This window comes from Rhopalosiphum maidis, chromosome 3 (assembly GCF_003676215.2).
Source record: "Rhopalosiphum maidis isolate BTI-1 chromosome 3, ASM367621v3, whole genome shotgun sequence".
NCBI lineage: Eukaryota > Metazoa > Arthropoda > Insecta > Hemiptera > Aphididae > Rhopalosiphum > Rhopalosiphum maidis.
Genome location: NC_040879.1, coordinates 63,831,887 through 63,848,729, shown reverse-complemented (window position 1 = coordinate 63,848,729; position 16,843 = coordinate 63,831,887). Strand labels below are relative to the sequence as shown.

Sequence of the window (16,843 nt, the reverse complement as noted above, 5' to 3'; positions counted from 1 at the left end):
ATTTATGATACATGTCTATAGTTTTTTTTTGTTTTTATGTAAATATGTACCTTTAAACAACATAAAACCATATATTTTATTAATGTTTTCCAAAACCATTTCTCCTAAAACTAAACCTCAAAAGTTTCTCAAAATAAATTTGCCCAGAGACAATCAAACAAACCAACAACTGACAACAACTAACTACAATGTCATATTAATGGATATTTCCTCTAATTCCTTATCAATTGAAAATGTAAATGTAAATATTAAATGTAGATATTCGCCGTCCATTTTACTTATTAAATTAATACAAAATAATGAGCAGTTCCAATAACTAAGTATACATCACAATGTATAAGAGACAAGAATTTTTAAAATAAAGATAAAAGATATTTATTATCCACCAGTTCAATGATATGATTTGATTTTATAATCAGTTTATTTGATAATAGTTAATATTTAATACTTAATTCATTTATAAAACAAATGGTATAACGCATACACATTTAATTATTAAATTATTATTGACTATTACGAAAAGGGTTATAAAGATTAGGTTAGATGATTAATTTAGGTAAACAATGTTCTTCTATTATTTATGTGAACAAAAATGTATGAAAAATTTCAAGTGTTCAGTTATTTTTATCCATAGGGTTATAAAACTGAAGCGACTTAAAACGATGAATACACTAGTTTTAAAATTCTATGCATATTTATGTGTTTACTTTTGGTACAGAAGATTCAATGTTTAATTTTAAGTTTAATTTCTGGTGGTAATGAATTGGATTCAGTTAGATTCCCAGTACTCATATTTTTAATAGACCTAATATACCTAACCCACCCCCCAAAAAATAAAAACTGGTTATATCTATTTTAACAATAGTATTTGACCAAATCAATTTTAATTGCTATTCTCAGATTTAGTTTTTAATTAACCTGACCGTAGATATTTTAAATGTTTCCTATACAAGATTTTAGAAACATAGTATAATATTCAAAATATTTTTATCAGTTTAACTATATTTTGTGAACTTGTTTGAAATGAACAACTTGATTATCATGATCAACTGAATGGGATACAATTTTTTTTCTACTTTTTTTTTGCATAACTAATATGCTTATACATGTATAGGAAATAGATATACGAGAACGCCATTACCGCCGCGGAAGTTATAAATGTCGGTACGCCACGTTCTTCCGGAATTATATTCCGACGCCCGTACCGGGACAAAACGTAAATAGGAATATTTATAGATATATATATATATATGTGTGTGTGTGTGTGTGTGTGTGTGTGTGTATAAATATATAATATATATTCATCTATTCCGCAGAAAGATAGAAAGACAGACAGACAGATAGACGGACGGACGGACAAGTAGACAGACAGACAAACGCGTCGAGGCAGTCTATGTATATATGGTAAGTACCCAGATAAACGGTTAAAGAAATCGCCGTCGTCTGAGCGCGAGTTGGTTTTTTTCTTCTTTCTATGCGCGCGTAAATATGTAAATGGCGACGTCGTCGTCTTCGCGCGGCTCAGACGTTTCCGCGAACGTTCTCTGCGAAACTCGACTGTATAAAAATATATACTCGTGTAACATCATAATATAATGTATACCGTAGTAGTAGTGCACAGAGGCTAACTCTGTGAACGCATAAGTAATCGCTGAGAGTGTTCCGGAAACAAAGTTTTCTAGGCTTTTAAAAGCAATGCCGTCGCCGCCGTCATTGCCACCGTATACTTCCGCCTCGCCCGCACCGCCGACAGTGTATTCCCCCGTGTGCCTGTAGCGTGCACCGTATATAATTACGTTTAGCTGTTGTATAATCAGCCACAAATCAAACATTTATCGCAAAGTTTATCGATAGGCGTCGAACGACGAGCAGCTGCAATCCGAGCGGCGGCGGCGGCGGCGGCGGCGGTGATTACGATGACGACGGTATGGTAATAAATAATAACGGTTTTATCAGTATGACGTTTTACCTATATAAAATAATACATAGACACGTCTCGTTTTGATTAAATATTTTTTTTCGAACATTTTATTAGTAATGGTTAAAAAATCAAATCGAATTCAACGAGAATACCAAAACACAAATGGACACCAGATGATGTGTGTGTTATAACGTTTAACGTCTACAGCACGCCTCCCCTACGCGCTTTTTTCAAAATCCTACGCATCGTTTTACATATTATTACGAGTATACCTTTCGTGCGATATAACCTATATAACAACACACACACACACACACACACGCCCGAAAATAAATAAGTTATTTTTATAGTGGTAGAAAGTTTTCTGCGCCGAGCGCATTAAAATACAAACAAAATATATCATAATTCTATTATGCGCAATGCGGAATGGTAATTTTAACGCAGGACTACGGCGACGTATGGCTGCACTGTAAATTTGGCATTTGCGTACGCGTTTTTGCTTTTTTTTATTTTAAAATGTATTCATTTTTTTTCTCGTTTTCTTGCTGCATACAGTTATTGTGTACGATAATATTAACCTATATAACACGAATGACCGGTACAAAACAATTTACTCGTATCTTTTTTTATTTTATACGAATGCCGTGCGATATGACTGTTATCGAATATGAACTATGTATAAACTGCCGAATGTGATGTGTGTAACAGAGCTATGTTTAATTTTATTGCGGTCCTTTTTATACCGGTAAACGTTTATTATATAGGGTAAAACCTACTGTTTTGAAATTATTTACTATTGTATAATAATAAATGAGCTATAAGTGTTTCCTCTTAATGTTTTCACTCTTTCGCTATTTTTTAGCGAAAAAAAAAATCGCCATAATATCGTCGTGGAACTGACAAGAATTAGTTTATTTATAGTTATCACGAACAAAAGTATTCTCTTTTAAAGAAAGTATAAAAGTAATAATAATATAACTTTAACAGACAGGCGTCTACGTACAATTATTGTACGAGAAAGACAATTTTGAACGTAATGTGAATATTTTATTTACAAAACACCGAGTTCGCAAACTCGAAGTAGTGTTACTGGAACTCTATTTTCTCAATGCGACATGTCCTTTATACCTAATATAACTTTTTACCCGTCGTATGACGTACGATAATATTATATTGTAATGTTATTATATATGTACTGTTACGGTAGTGAGAAATAAATATGAAGAAAAACCGTTCGTTTTCTCTGTACACCGTTTAACTACAAGACGTTGCGTACATAAATATATGTATAGCAAGGCTCTGATGGTGGCGTGTTGCCGGCGCGTGTGTATTCCGTAATAGATTTTCGCGGCGCTGATCTATAGGAGAACATTTTCACAATAATATACGTTTCGCAAAGTGTATACTGCACGTATAATAATAATAATAATAATAATAATAATAACAATAATAACGTTAATGCGCGTACGATAATAATAATAATAGTAATAACAGTGGAAAATAATGTATTCAACGACATTTCCGATGGCGTCGTGGAAATGATTTTGAATAAATATTTGTTTAAGGGAACAACAACGACGACGACGACACACTGTTTCCGATGTCGTTAAATACGTCGGAAAAAAAGTAATACCGCGTGCCCCGTAAGATTCGCGCGGCGACGCGACAGTGAATAGAGAAAACAGACTGTATTATAATGGCGTGTATGTTAATGTCATTATATCATGTGCGTTTCCCCTCACGCTGCTAGCCCAGAGCGACACACACACGACTTATTTGCACAGTGTGCGCGCGCGTGTGTGTTTCGTGTAAAAATGATGTATTTGTATGCACATATACGCTCCGCAGTATATTATACGAGTATATTTTATGTTACGCTGTAGAGCCACAAGACTATAATGTAATTTCAATGGAAAAATGCACGTAAAGCGATTTTCAAAATAAAAAAGAAAGAAAAGGAAAAGGAAAAACGGTCCCGCGCGATATATAGTTTATTGGAATTGTGTTACTAAGTACAACGCGTGTGTACATATTACTCGTGACGGTTTGCAGTGAATACACATGTACGTATTATAATATTATGATATATGTTGTGCGTGATGGCGTGTCTGTGTGTTCACGTGCAAAGGTATTGCGATTATACGTTATGTATAATAAATAATAATATACGTGCGCGTATCGAACCGAATGCGAAACGCGTATGTCAAAGGATTTCAAACTCACGGCATAACCGATCTTCGACCGCGTCCTGTCGGGAAATGACTACAAATTTCACGAAATATAGGACGAACGCACGTTACGCTAAGAGAAGCATTCCGACTTTTGTGATTTGTTTGCCTAAGCTAATGAAAGCCTTCTAATTATTTCGATTCTACTTTGATCGCTGTTTAGACGTTTTTTTTATACATACGTATATGAATGTTTGTTTAATATCATTCCATCTATCGAGTATGTACATTTTTAGTTCATGTCATCTGTAATAGTATGATATTTTCGAATACAACTATTGATCGATCAGCCATTACTTATGTATTATCGACTTATTCAAAATCACAAAAACAAAAAAATAATATTATAATAACATTATTCTCTGGGATATAATAATATTTAAAAATATTAAATATCTTTTGTTATATAAAAGAATTGGTGAATTAAATTTGCTCATTAAAGCAAAATAATATTAGGTATATTATATTTATCTGAATAAGATAATTGCATGTTATAAATCATATATTATATTTATATGGCTCCAATGAAAAAATATAGTTGTGAAATAATATTCATGAGAATTATGAATGAATTTAACATAGGTAGGTGATAAACAATAATATTATACAAAGGTCGCGCAAAAAATAATAATATTAAATATAACGTATAAAGTATAAATAGTATATGAATAGTACATGATCCACTTATGTTTATGTAGGTACCCACTCGAACTATGTGAAATATATAAATGTTAACCTAATGATTAATTAACTTTTTTTTTTTAAATTAAATTAATCATCATGAGAATTCGCTATACGTCCTTTTATCTGGTCAATGAATCAGTCTGTCATAATTCTTCCATTCAAGACTTTTGAGAAAATCCAGCCCGTTATTTTGGTGTCAGATACACCAGGAAACAATATCTATATTATTATAATATAATGACGTGTTTATTTATTTTTATCTAAAAAAAAAATATATTTTGCTTGAAAATATAGAATAATAATAATAATAATATGTTCATTGTTCATTTAAGCCAACGCGTTTTCGATAGAAAAACTTGCATTACAGGAATAAATTTCTTTCCTCGTGAAATAGTCATACTTCGAAAAATGTTATGTTATTATTGTAGAGACAAATAAGACCTTACAGATAACGTACTAGACTCCAATCAAAAAACTATATTTTTAGAAGTCTTGATGGACGTATAAATTGTACGTGTTTAATTATTTCGAAAAATATTTTTTTGGCGTTGTATAAAAGAAAATTAGAGTTATTTGTGACCTACATTTTTTATTTCAAATCTTAAAGTATTTGAAATACGAATACGTGGCGTTTTAGTATATTTTCCTGAAAAATAGATTTTTTTTTATTGTTAAAATGATTTGAACTGAATTTTTTTGTACGCTGTTCTATGTGGTCACCACGAAACTTAAATTGAAATTGCCTGGATTTCTGTCCATTAATGAAAAGCCAGCCCCGATAAAAAATGACGTTAAACCGTATAACGCATACAGATAATATATTGCCTGGCAAAAAAAAATAAATAAAATAGTCCTCTGCATTTTGCGAGAGCGGACATTTGGAGACCTAAATATTTAGAGGATAGGTACGGTGAACGGCTGCTACTACGCCACAATTGATGATTATGTCAATTCTAGACGTCAGTACCCAATAGACCCATTTAGTCGGACATTTGGGGCAAAAACGTCGACTGATGGAGTGACGAAACCTTTCGTATGTATATCTCTATAACATACGTAACATGGGTCATATCTTAAATGAACTTACCGGTATGCGCAAATTATATAAAATCAATTCACAAACCTGTACCACGTGAAAATATTTTAATTTTATAATAATTTTGTATTTTATTAGTATTATTACTGCGTATTTTCAAAAGAGTGGAATTGTATATACTTGATATTAAGTGTCACTGTTCCAAAAACGCTTTCAATCTTACCCACACACTTGAATATATTTCTAAACAAGCTATGTTACATAAATATATTTTACAAATTTAATAACGGATTATTATTGGTATACTACTTCGAGAGCACGGGTAAATTTCTCAGAGTCGCATTCCAACCTTTATGGAAGTAGAATTAATTTACAATACGTTCATATATTGGCCAAATTAAATTCTGATAAAGGTAAAATAAAAACGGCACATACAAGTAAGGATGACCATATTATCCAAAAACTATGCGAAATTCGTAATAAATAATGGTATTATATTTAATTCGTGCAGAACCGATAATATTTATGTGATATCGCTATAATAGAAAATTATTATTATTTCAGATTATTAGTTTAAATTATCATACAATATTATATTTTTAAAATATAGTTAAAATTCTATAATTTGAAATGTTTTAAATTAAATGTTCATTTCAAAGACATATACCAAGTTTTTATCTTCAAATCATAAAATATGTAAAATAGATTTCTAAAATATTGACCAAAAAACATGTTTTCAATTTCAAATTATAAGCTTACTCTATTTGATTTGTTCGGTTTTTAAATATCATGAGCTGATAGAAAATTATTATGTGTAAAATATAACACGAATTTAATTTAAAAAAATGAATACTTTCAGTGTTTGTACAATAAAATAAATTATTGTAACAAATACTTTTGCGAAATAAATAAAATAAATACGTAATACGAGGTTGTGAAAAATATTTATTTTAATTAAAAGTATTTTTGATTTAATTTAGAAGAATGGTGGCTTAAAACTGCTATATTTTTAAAGTCAGACTATAAACTTAATTTGATTTTTTGATTAAGTTTATATTCTTTTTTCGCCGTTTTAAAATTAATCAAAAGTTAAGAGTTATGTTGAAATTACCTTGTCTGTAACATTCTATGACAAATTTATATCAAATTGACTTTGAAAGTATCAAAATAACGAATATAATGATAATCTAGCGACAACAAGAACAGTTTGTGTGTCAATAATATATTATGCAAAAAAAAAAAATATTAATAAATATTGATAAACAAATTTTAAATTTGTATAATATCAATTTTAGTTTTTAAAACTAAAATGGACCTATGAAATGGATTATAATTTTAAAGATTTATTCATTTTTTATAAGTATTTGTTTATTATTTTTAAATTATCATTATTTTTCTAATGACTATTATGACTATTATTAAACAAACGATTATAAAACTTTGCCATCTGTTTTCGACATCTTGGATATATTAATTTTAATTATTAACAACTTAAAATATACTCGATTAAAATCCACAAATGAAAAACTTAAGTGTAATCTAAATTCTGATTAATTGAGCGTAACTTTGCATTCATATAATATAGCTTCATGATTATTTTATAATTACAACAACAAAACATGTTGTCATAAAAAAAAATCCAAGATATAATAATAAAGTTAAGTGTAAAATTTAAAACTTAATATTTTTTTTTTTTTTTGTAGATTGTTATAACACAATTTTTTTTAATTTTATTTTTTTATTAACACTGGAAGTAAATACTTTAAGAACATAAATAAAATAAATATTAAATTATTAATTAAACTATAAATTTCAATTTTTTTAAATATCAAACTGTAAAATTACCTATAATATACAGTTATTTTTACCGGTAAGATTATATAATTACATTGTAACTATTAATATTAGAAACTGGTCACGCATATTTATTTAACACGGCGCATTGAATATGCAATTTTAATACAAGATATTAAAAAAGTAACAAAGCATTATCTTCGTAATTTATTCGATATTATGCCATAATTCGCTTAATTTTATGTTTGAATGAATAAAAATATACGTTGTCATTAGTATGGTAATTACGTGTAATTGGCTAATACTTATTTTAGGCCTATATACAAAAATAACTTTGATAATATATTATTATATTTTTTTGAATTAATTGTTTTCAAGCATTTAAATATATATATATATATATATGTGTGTATAGTTCTTTACATGTAGAAATATTATCAGCTACTGCAAAAAAATGAAACAAACGCAAAAACTGAAAGCGCGATATGGTTTTAAATGTTATTCATTTTGGAATTAATAATAAATATCTAAAAATAACTAAAAATTTCTGGATAACCGAATGCAGTGTATTCCCGATTTAAAATATAATCATAATTAAATAATTTCGAATGTAGAAGTACCTATGAGAAAAGTAAATTGAAATTGTATGAACGTCTTATTTTAATTTGATTACATTTTTAGTAAAATGATATAAGCATAATAACATATAATTAATATTAAAATATTATAATAATTTAACATTTATTTTATATTGACGTTCAAATTTGCGAATTTGCTATATTAGTCTTTTCATAATAAATTCTCAGTAAAATAATAAAATTAAACCCCTTTAATAAAATTCCCTTTCGTAGGTACGCATATTTAATAATATTATTTTAGTACTTAAAATCGTCCATAACAATCTTTCAAGTGTGAGATTTTAACTAAATTTCGTAAATAGAAGTTAATTTTAAAGTTCATAATACCCATATAATTTTTAAATGCATTTGTATTCAATGTTTTTATTGAGCTTTATAGAATGCACCTCAAGATCTGTTGCTCGCTTTTGGTTAGTTTAATATCTTAGTAAGTTTTTCAGGTAAATTATTGTGTATCAAAAAGAATATTTTTATAAAAATTGATCAATATACTTCATAGTTTTCGTCAATATTTTTTATCGACGTGTATATAAGCGTCCGAACGCGATTCGTGTATTTTAAGAGAACCGAACAAACACACGAGCAGTTAAAATTGAATTCAACACACACTTCGACATTCCCGTTAGCTTCTTCAAATATCGTACATTAATTGTGTTTGTTTGATACGAATATGTATGTGTACGCAGACAGACGCATAAACACAACATAATAATATTATGTATTTAATACGTACTTTGACGGCAAACTTTGTTTTTGTAGATATGCTCGCTCGGAAAGATAGCCAATATTTGCTTCCGGGTTACATAACATTTCAATTGAAAAAAACATATAATTATTATAATTTTAATGCAATCTAATATATATATATATATGTGTGTGTGTGTGCATGTATTTCACGTTTTTTGAAAGACTACCTTTTGAAAGTAATTGAATTGCGTCGTTTAAAGTGCTTGTTTGTCAAAGCGTATGTGTCAAAAATAAATATTAAGCCAACCACTCGTATCCAGATGTTGATTTTTTTTTTCTCAAATTCAAACGTGTCAATAAATTGTTATTATTGTTATTTATCATATCAGTATCACATAAATGGAAAAAAAAACAAGCGGGATAATCATATAAATATTTACACTTTGAAATAAAATAAAATAATGAATTTCACGTGAAAAAAATAATGTATTGCATTGAGATCAGACATATGAAGCGTTAAATCTAACTAACTCAGACAAAATAAAGTACCCAGATATTTTAAACTTTAAGTGGATATATTATTAGCAAAACAAGTGTTTTTATGTGACGAAAGAAGTAAAAAGTAAGAAAAGATCATTTCATATCACCAAGAATTGGTTACAAGTGGTATTTATTTTATTGGACTAAAAGTGTTTTTCCTGTATAAAAAGAAAAATTTATGTTGACTTTATTATATGCACTAAAAGTTGAGGAAATCAAATAAAAAAAAACGAAACTGTATTTATCGTGTGTATGATTTCTTTTTTAATATAAACACGTAACAACATTTTTATTCATATATCATTATAGTGCTTACATCAGTGATATCAGTAAAGTTATTTTCCAATAACTTTAAAATGCAAAAATAATTGATAAATAATAATATTATTTTACGATAACTGGTACTTATTATAAATAAAAGTGTCATAAAAAAATAAAAAAAAAAACATAATCGTAGGAAATTGATAGTTTATGAATATTTATACTGCTTTGTTGTTTATAATACGTTTAAAGTCGAAACTCTAAAGACGCCAATGTCAACAGTTTTTTGTTCGTACAAGTGTATTACATACACATTATTATACGTCCTAATAAGGTATTATATTTAATATCATACACAATAATATAAGTGTGTGAACAAATTTAATTTATGTTATACGTAAACGATGATTTTCCATGTATAATTAATCAGCAATAATTGTTGTTCCACATAATTTGATGTATATTTTCATTGTTTTAAAATGTCTAATGTCTAAAAATCACGTTTGTAATTTTTTTTGTATTGAAACAATAAGGTTAAGTGACTAAGAAAAATGCTAAATGTCTCCAATCCCTTTATCTGTCGGTTGTCCCTCTGTTCGATTGTATTGCATTAATCAGATTTTAAGCAGTTTTTTATCTTCATTAGTTTCGTCGATGTGAAGTATTTATACAATTTCCTACGGATAAATATTTCAAAAATGTTTTTATTACCTGCTCATCATAATTAAAAATAATAGTTCATGCACAAGGTTACCAACACGTTTTGAAAATATGATAATGATTTTTCATTTTTTTATTATAATATCATTTTTAAAATGCTGCTTGAGGCTTGTTATACACTGCTTATCTATCAATATAATTTTTGAAATCAAAACAAACAAATATAATATATTATGCAATATTATTATGTTTTGAGAATAAATTATAATACATCAATATTATATCAAAATTGACAGTGATTGACCGACATTATTATAAAAATATGATTTTCGGTTTCGGGTATGTGTTTTGATTTTAGGTTATTATAATATATTTCTACGTTTGTGTGTACAATATACGTATACATTTAACTCTGTAAATCAAAAAAGTAAATTTAATTCGCATCTACAACATTAACGTTGAACATAAATTTTAATCGATGAAATATAATAAACACTCAAGTAAAAAATACATTGACTATGTGCACTAATGTATTGATACACAATCAATGTATTTGCTGATAATTATTTTTCTCTCGCACAATGCGTATTAAAAGAACAATTAAACATAAATATTTTTCACTATTTACGGTAGTACATTTTATTGTTGTATTGGATCTTAATAGTTACTAAAATTTAAGTACACGTCTCGTTTATAAACGTTATTAAAACTATATAATACTATGTAGGTAATTGATTTGCAAATAACTAATAATTCGACGCAAAATATCAAAATTAAATACTGCAATGTACTAAATTAAAAATAAAAGCAAGTAGAAATCTGTATTGATTCTTAATAATAACTAAGGAATGTGTTGTTATATAACATTATATCTAAGTTGGTGCAATAATACTATATATATGTATAATATAATGGCATTTACTATATTTACGAGTATGTATATAGATATATAAATGTATATATGGTTCAAGAGAAACACCGTGGTATTATTGTAAAGGTATAAATAGTTTTAATTATGAAAATTAACCATTATGCTCTAATGCACCAATTAGATTTAAAAACGATAATATGGTTTTACTATTAAATTAATGAACCGAACGGTACTAAGCCTTGATATTATAATAATATATTGTTTAGTAGATATTAGTATTTTATAACTGTTATGCGAAATTCAAACAAACATCTTGCAGATTATTATGTTGAGCGCACACAGGTCGTACAAACATCGTCGATCGTAACAAAGTAAAGAACACACGTATAATATACACAATACATATTATTATGTTTTTATATATATATAATCATATAACTATCATTTCAGTGTTCACCGTTAGTTGTATGTGTTTTGAGTAAAACAAAGACAATGATACTATTACTACGTATGGGTATAATAGATGGAATACTTTATGTTTACAAACATATACGAGTATATTAATTAAATTGAATACTAGGTATATACATAATATTCAACTATAGTTGGATCATATAATAAAATAAGAATTGGTTCTGAAGTAATTATTGAAAAATTAAAATAGATTTACAATCAACTTATTCTTCATTTATTGGATTATTAGAAAATATAAGATTAAAAAAGAAACAGACTTGACTACTGTGAGTTACTTTTGTGCGACTTAAATTGAACACAATTTATAATATTATAAACTGACAATATTATATACTGAGGTTAAACATGTAAATATTGATATAACAGATTTTAATCTTTTTACCATAATCTAGCGAATACACAAACAAAATCAAACTGTATATAGAATAATGTACTATTAATATAAGAGTATTTATTTCACTGTTGCAGCATTGCTTAATGCTTTTATTTTTACAAGTCAATAATGCCTAAGTGTGGTTTTTGTTGAGATTGGAAAAGTATTAAGAACAGTAAAATTGAAATTTTCTAGATTATTCTTCTACTCATTTCTAAAATCCGTTTAATGTCATTTCATAAAATCTCTTTCGACATATTGATAAAACTTTGCAAACACTGTACAATTTGTATAAAATGTCGTAAGGTAGAGCAATATTCGTTTTAACATAGAGATGATTACTTTAGTACTATCGGATATAGAATAAAACTATATTGCTGATGAGAAATTTGTGTTTTATAACAAACAGACAATTTTGTTAAAGAAACTTTATACTTCAGCGATCATTACCTAACAAAACTAATTTTCAACATTATTGAATTTATTAATACATTTTAAATGTATGTGCACTATTATTTACGACAGCTATTCTTTACTGCGCCGCAATATGGTGGAACAATAATTTTTTTATTTTTTTGCTAAAATAAAAATTATAGTGTTTGCAAAAAAAATGAAAAATGAAGTACTAAAAAGTAATCGTAAATATTAGGTATTGTTATAAATGTACACAAATTTGGCCGTTGTCGTATAAGGTGTGATTACAATTGTTTGAAATTCAAAACAATAGGTTCACTTCACGGTCCAGATGAGTATAAAACAGTGTTTTTGAAAATTTACAATTCAAAAATGAGCACAGCTGACTTTCTGTATAAAATATAGTATAATGTTTGAACACCGCATAAATGAACATTTCTGTATATTATATCTTTCGTACTTTATTATGTCATTTTTCTCCCTATCCTTCTCAGTCCACATCTACCTCAAACTGATATTTCCATTTGCACACACTATACTTCCAGTTATAGGCTATAACAAAATATTATACTGTTCAAAATCGTATGTAATGATAAGAGATTCGTGAACATTCCTTTATCAAATTTAATGTCACTGTTTTTGGGACAGTAAAAGAACACATACAACATTTGATAATATCAACGAAAATATTCTACAATAACACATATAACAGCATACTTCAGCATGCAGCGTCTATAATAAAAATAAATCGTATTTTAATCTGATGTTTTCAAATTGTGCGACGTCACGTCGAGCGTTTCTCGCAAAAGGTGGCATCGAACGAATGTGGGAGTGAGTATAAAGAAAATTACAAATGTCGTACACACTCTTATTATTACCTATCTACACACGTTCATGAATATGATAGTACAAGATAGATAAATTTCGATTTAATTTGGCACCTACGTATTCCTTATGTACTGTTCGTATTACTTTATCGTGATAATATAAAATAACTTCAGCATAAGAAAACAATTTTTTTCTATACAACTCACGTTAATAGTTTTCAGAACGTAATAATAGCTGTTATATTACTAGTTGATCAATAAAGTTAAATAATTTATACTCATAAATAATATTTTTCTCATAACTTGAGTATATTATTATGCAGATAGAAAACGGTTTGAGAAACATTAAGAAAACGAAAAAAAATCAATTAATTAAATTCATAGTCATAGTTTTGTTTTTAATTGATAATAATAACAACATAATGATCACAATTCACAGCACTAAAAAATGTAACAACATTATTATAATAATGATGGTCTAATTGAATATCTATATCTACTGCAACTAATTGAATACCGTTTTTATCAAATTTTTAATATGATTTACGTTTGTTAATTATGACTATCATACCTGCGTCATGTGCCAAAAAAATTTAAAAAAATATTCAATAGAATTTATGTAATAATAATTCATGTCTGTAAAATATGTATTAATAAAGTTAAACTCAAAACAACAGTTAGCAAATTTAGGATGAGAAAATTCCATTTCACATATCCTATAATAATAGTCGTAATATTTAAACAAACGTACATTTATCCACCCCTAGATACACATCAGAATCACACAGTGTGTTGACAGATTTCTGATTTAGGCCATAACTAATGATATTTATATTTTGAGATTTATTTAACGGTTTATTTAATTATATTTTTTATAAAAATAAAATATATAATATAGCATTGTAAAGCGTATTAAAAAAATAATTCAAATTATAAATACATAATACAATTCTACAAAAAAAAAGGCTTGGAGATACATTATCTATAATTTCGTATATTTTACTTTACATTAAATATGCATTGGATTTTTAATATGTATTTACTCTAATCATTTAAGTATGATTCATGCAAAAATATGATTTGGAGAAAGTCGAGTACAACATTACATATTTTACATTAAAAAAAATTAATTTTGCTACATTTCTTTTCCAACATTAGAGTAAATTTACTATTTATACAATGTAAAATACAGAATATTATACAAGACTATCGAGTTATGAGCATATTAAAATTGTATGGTTTCTTGTAAAATTAGTCTTACCTTTATATTTTATACTAGAATTCACCCTAATATTAAAGACAATAAAGAAAATGGGGTTCTTCTGAACGAAAAATTAAGTATACTATACGTTTATAAGATGAACATGACATAGCGGAGACAACGTCTTCTTGATGAACTTGTGTTCCATTAAGTAAACAAAAAAAAAAAAAAATCAAATATGAAAGATGTATAAAAAACGACGCAATATTAGTTAAGTAATTGGAAATCTTTGAAAATTTTAATGTCGAAGTGTATTATTTAAAACTAATACATGTATTAAAAAACCTAGTTAATTATTTTATTTTTCAAATGTACTTGAAATATCCATTACGTCTTTTAATTATATTTTAATTACTATGGTTAATAATTAATGACACCAAAAAAAGAGAAAAAAATCAATCTGGCTGATAAGATTTGGTGTTCAAATACTTTAATATTAACATGCATAACTTTCACAATTGTTTTAATTATCAACAATCATTTACACTACTATAACAATTATGCATTAACGCGTTTTTTTTGTAAGTACCTAAAAGTAATATACAAGTATAATATATAAGTATTATAATACATTTTATGTATTTTTATATTATTCGATATAGAACATTATTTGTATTAATTTTTTTAATATCCATTTACATAGTTATTTCTTCAGCTCACGGTAAAGTATAAATCATGGGGTATTCGCAGTAGGGAACTAGTGAAAGGGTTGATTTCGCCACAGGTAAACAGTCAAAAGTAATTATGATAACCAATCCGTGGCACGGATGAGCAATCGTTATCTCAATTTAAAAGTTAAAAACCAAAACATGATTAAAAATTGTACACACATATCATTATGATCTGCATACTAAAAAATACTAAATTTATTAATTTATTAATTTGTTTGATTTCAAACACTTTACACGTGTCAATCGTGTCAATCGTGTCATAATATCATAATATTTAAAAACGTTCATATCATAAGACATATTACATTCAATTTTGCGACAGATGCGTCTTTTATACGCGTTTAGAAATCACGTCATACAAACGACAATATCATATTATTATTATTCTGATAAATACTCACGGACGGGTTCGTCGGGGGCGCAGAGTAAAAACCGCCACGCGATTTCGAAACGCGCGGACCGTGTGAGCGGCAGTCCGTCACGCGCCCTCGCGCACGCACGTCGCCGACGGGGTTGAGGTGCAGAATGAGAGATTCGGAGAGCAAGCGACCGACTGCGTGAGAGACGACTTACCCAGTCGGCAGATCACGCCGGAATGTCGTCGTCCGTGGCGGCGGCGTCGCGTTTCGTGTGTCCGCTCGTAACGCTCGTCGGTCGGCCGCGCGGCGCAGAGGGGCGGGAGCACGCGCTGCTATAGGGGCGCGTTTTTCGTTCGGCGCGCCGCGTTAGATGGTGGTGGTGGTGGAGGTGGTGGTGGTGATGACGGCGGCGACACGAGACGGAGATAACGCAACTTGCGCTCGACGTACGATTTTGCCGCTCACAGTCTTCCCGGTGTACATGATGATAATATATAAGTGTATGCGTGTGTGTGTGTGTGTGTGTGTGTGTCGTAGTGTGCCGAGCAGGACACCGAGTAAACTATTGTATACGATATAAAAATATGTATATATAGTTTAAAGACTATAAGCACGCGTTGGACGTCAAGACAAGATATAAGTTTATCGGCGACGATCCGCGTAATTTTTAATTGACTTACGTTGTTTATAATTTAATTTATACTAAAAAAGTAAAAAAAAACTTACTTATACTGTATATAGGGTCCCATTGTAAACGTTGAGATAGGATAAGTAATGCATTATACCTGAGACTATGGTTGCCAAGTATTTTGAGGGGGATAGACTTATTTAAGCGGCGACCGTGTTATCGCGTGGGTCAACGGCTTACATAAATCTTACAAGTGGGATGCTGGACTACTAAGTCTACCCGAGTCTGGTGCTATGGGCTAACTTACCGGTATTTATACGCGGCCGGCTCCATATTGGCATAATCGAAGAAATAGGTTTTAGTTGATTGTTAGCGACAAAGGTCGTCCGTATACAAAAGTATAAATGAAGATTATGACAACGTATGTATGTGTGTGTATGTGAGTGAAGAGTCACTCGTAGAATAGTATGATTGATCTATGTAACTATTATAAGTGCCCAAAACACTAATTTTTAT

The 16,843-nt window shown here is 28.5% G+C and overlaps 1 protein-coding gene across 1 annotated transcript in view; it reads right to left on the bottom strand.

Annotated features, from left to right (window-relative positions):
• LOC113556480 (Down syndrome cell adhesion molecule-like protein Dscam2) overlaps positions 1-15,914 on the bottom strand; it is a 273,062-nt gene extending 257,148 nt beyond the window's left edge. Inside the window, exon 1 of the mRNA XM_026961446.1 lies at positions 15,742-15,914. The gene's annotated coding sequence lies outside the window, so the exon portion shown is untranslated. The remainder of the gene's footprint in view (positions 1-15,741) is intronic.
• Between the last annotated feature and the right edge of the window lie 929 nt (positions 15,915-16,843).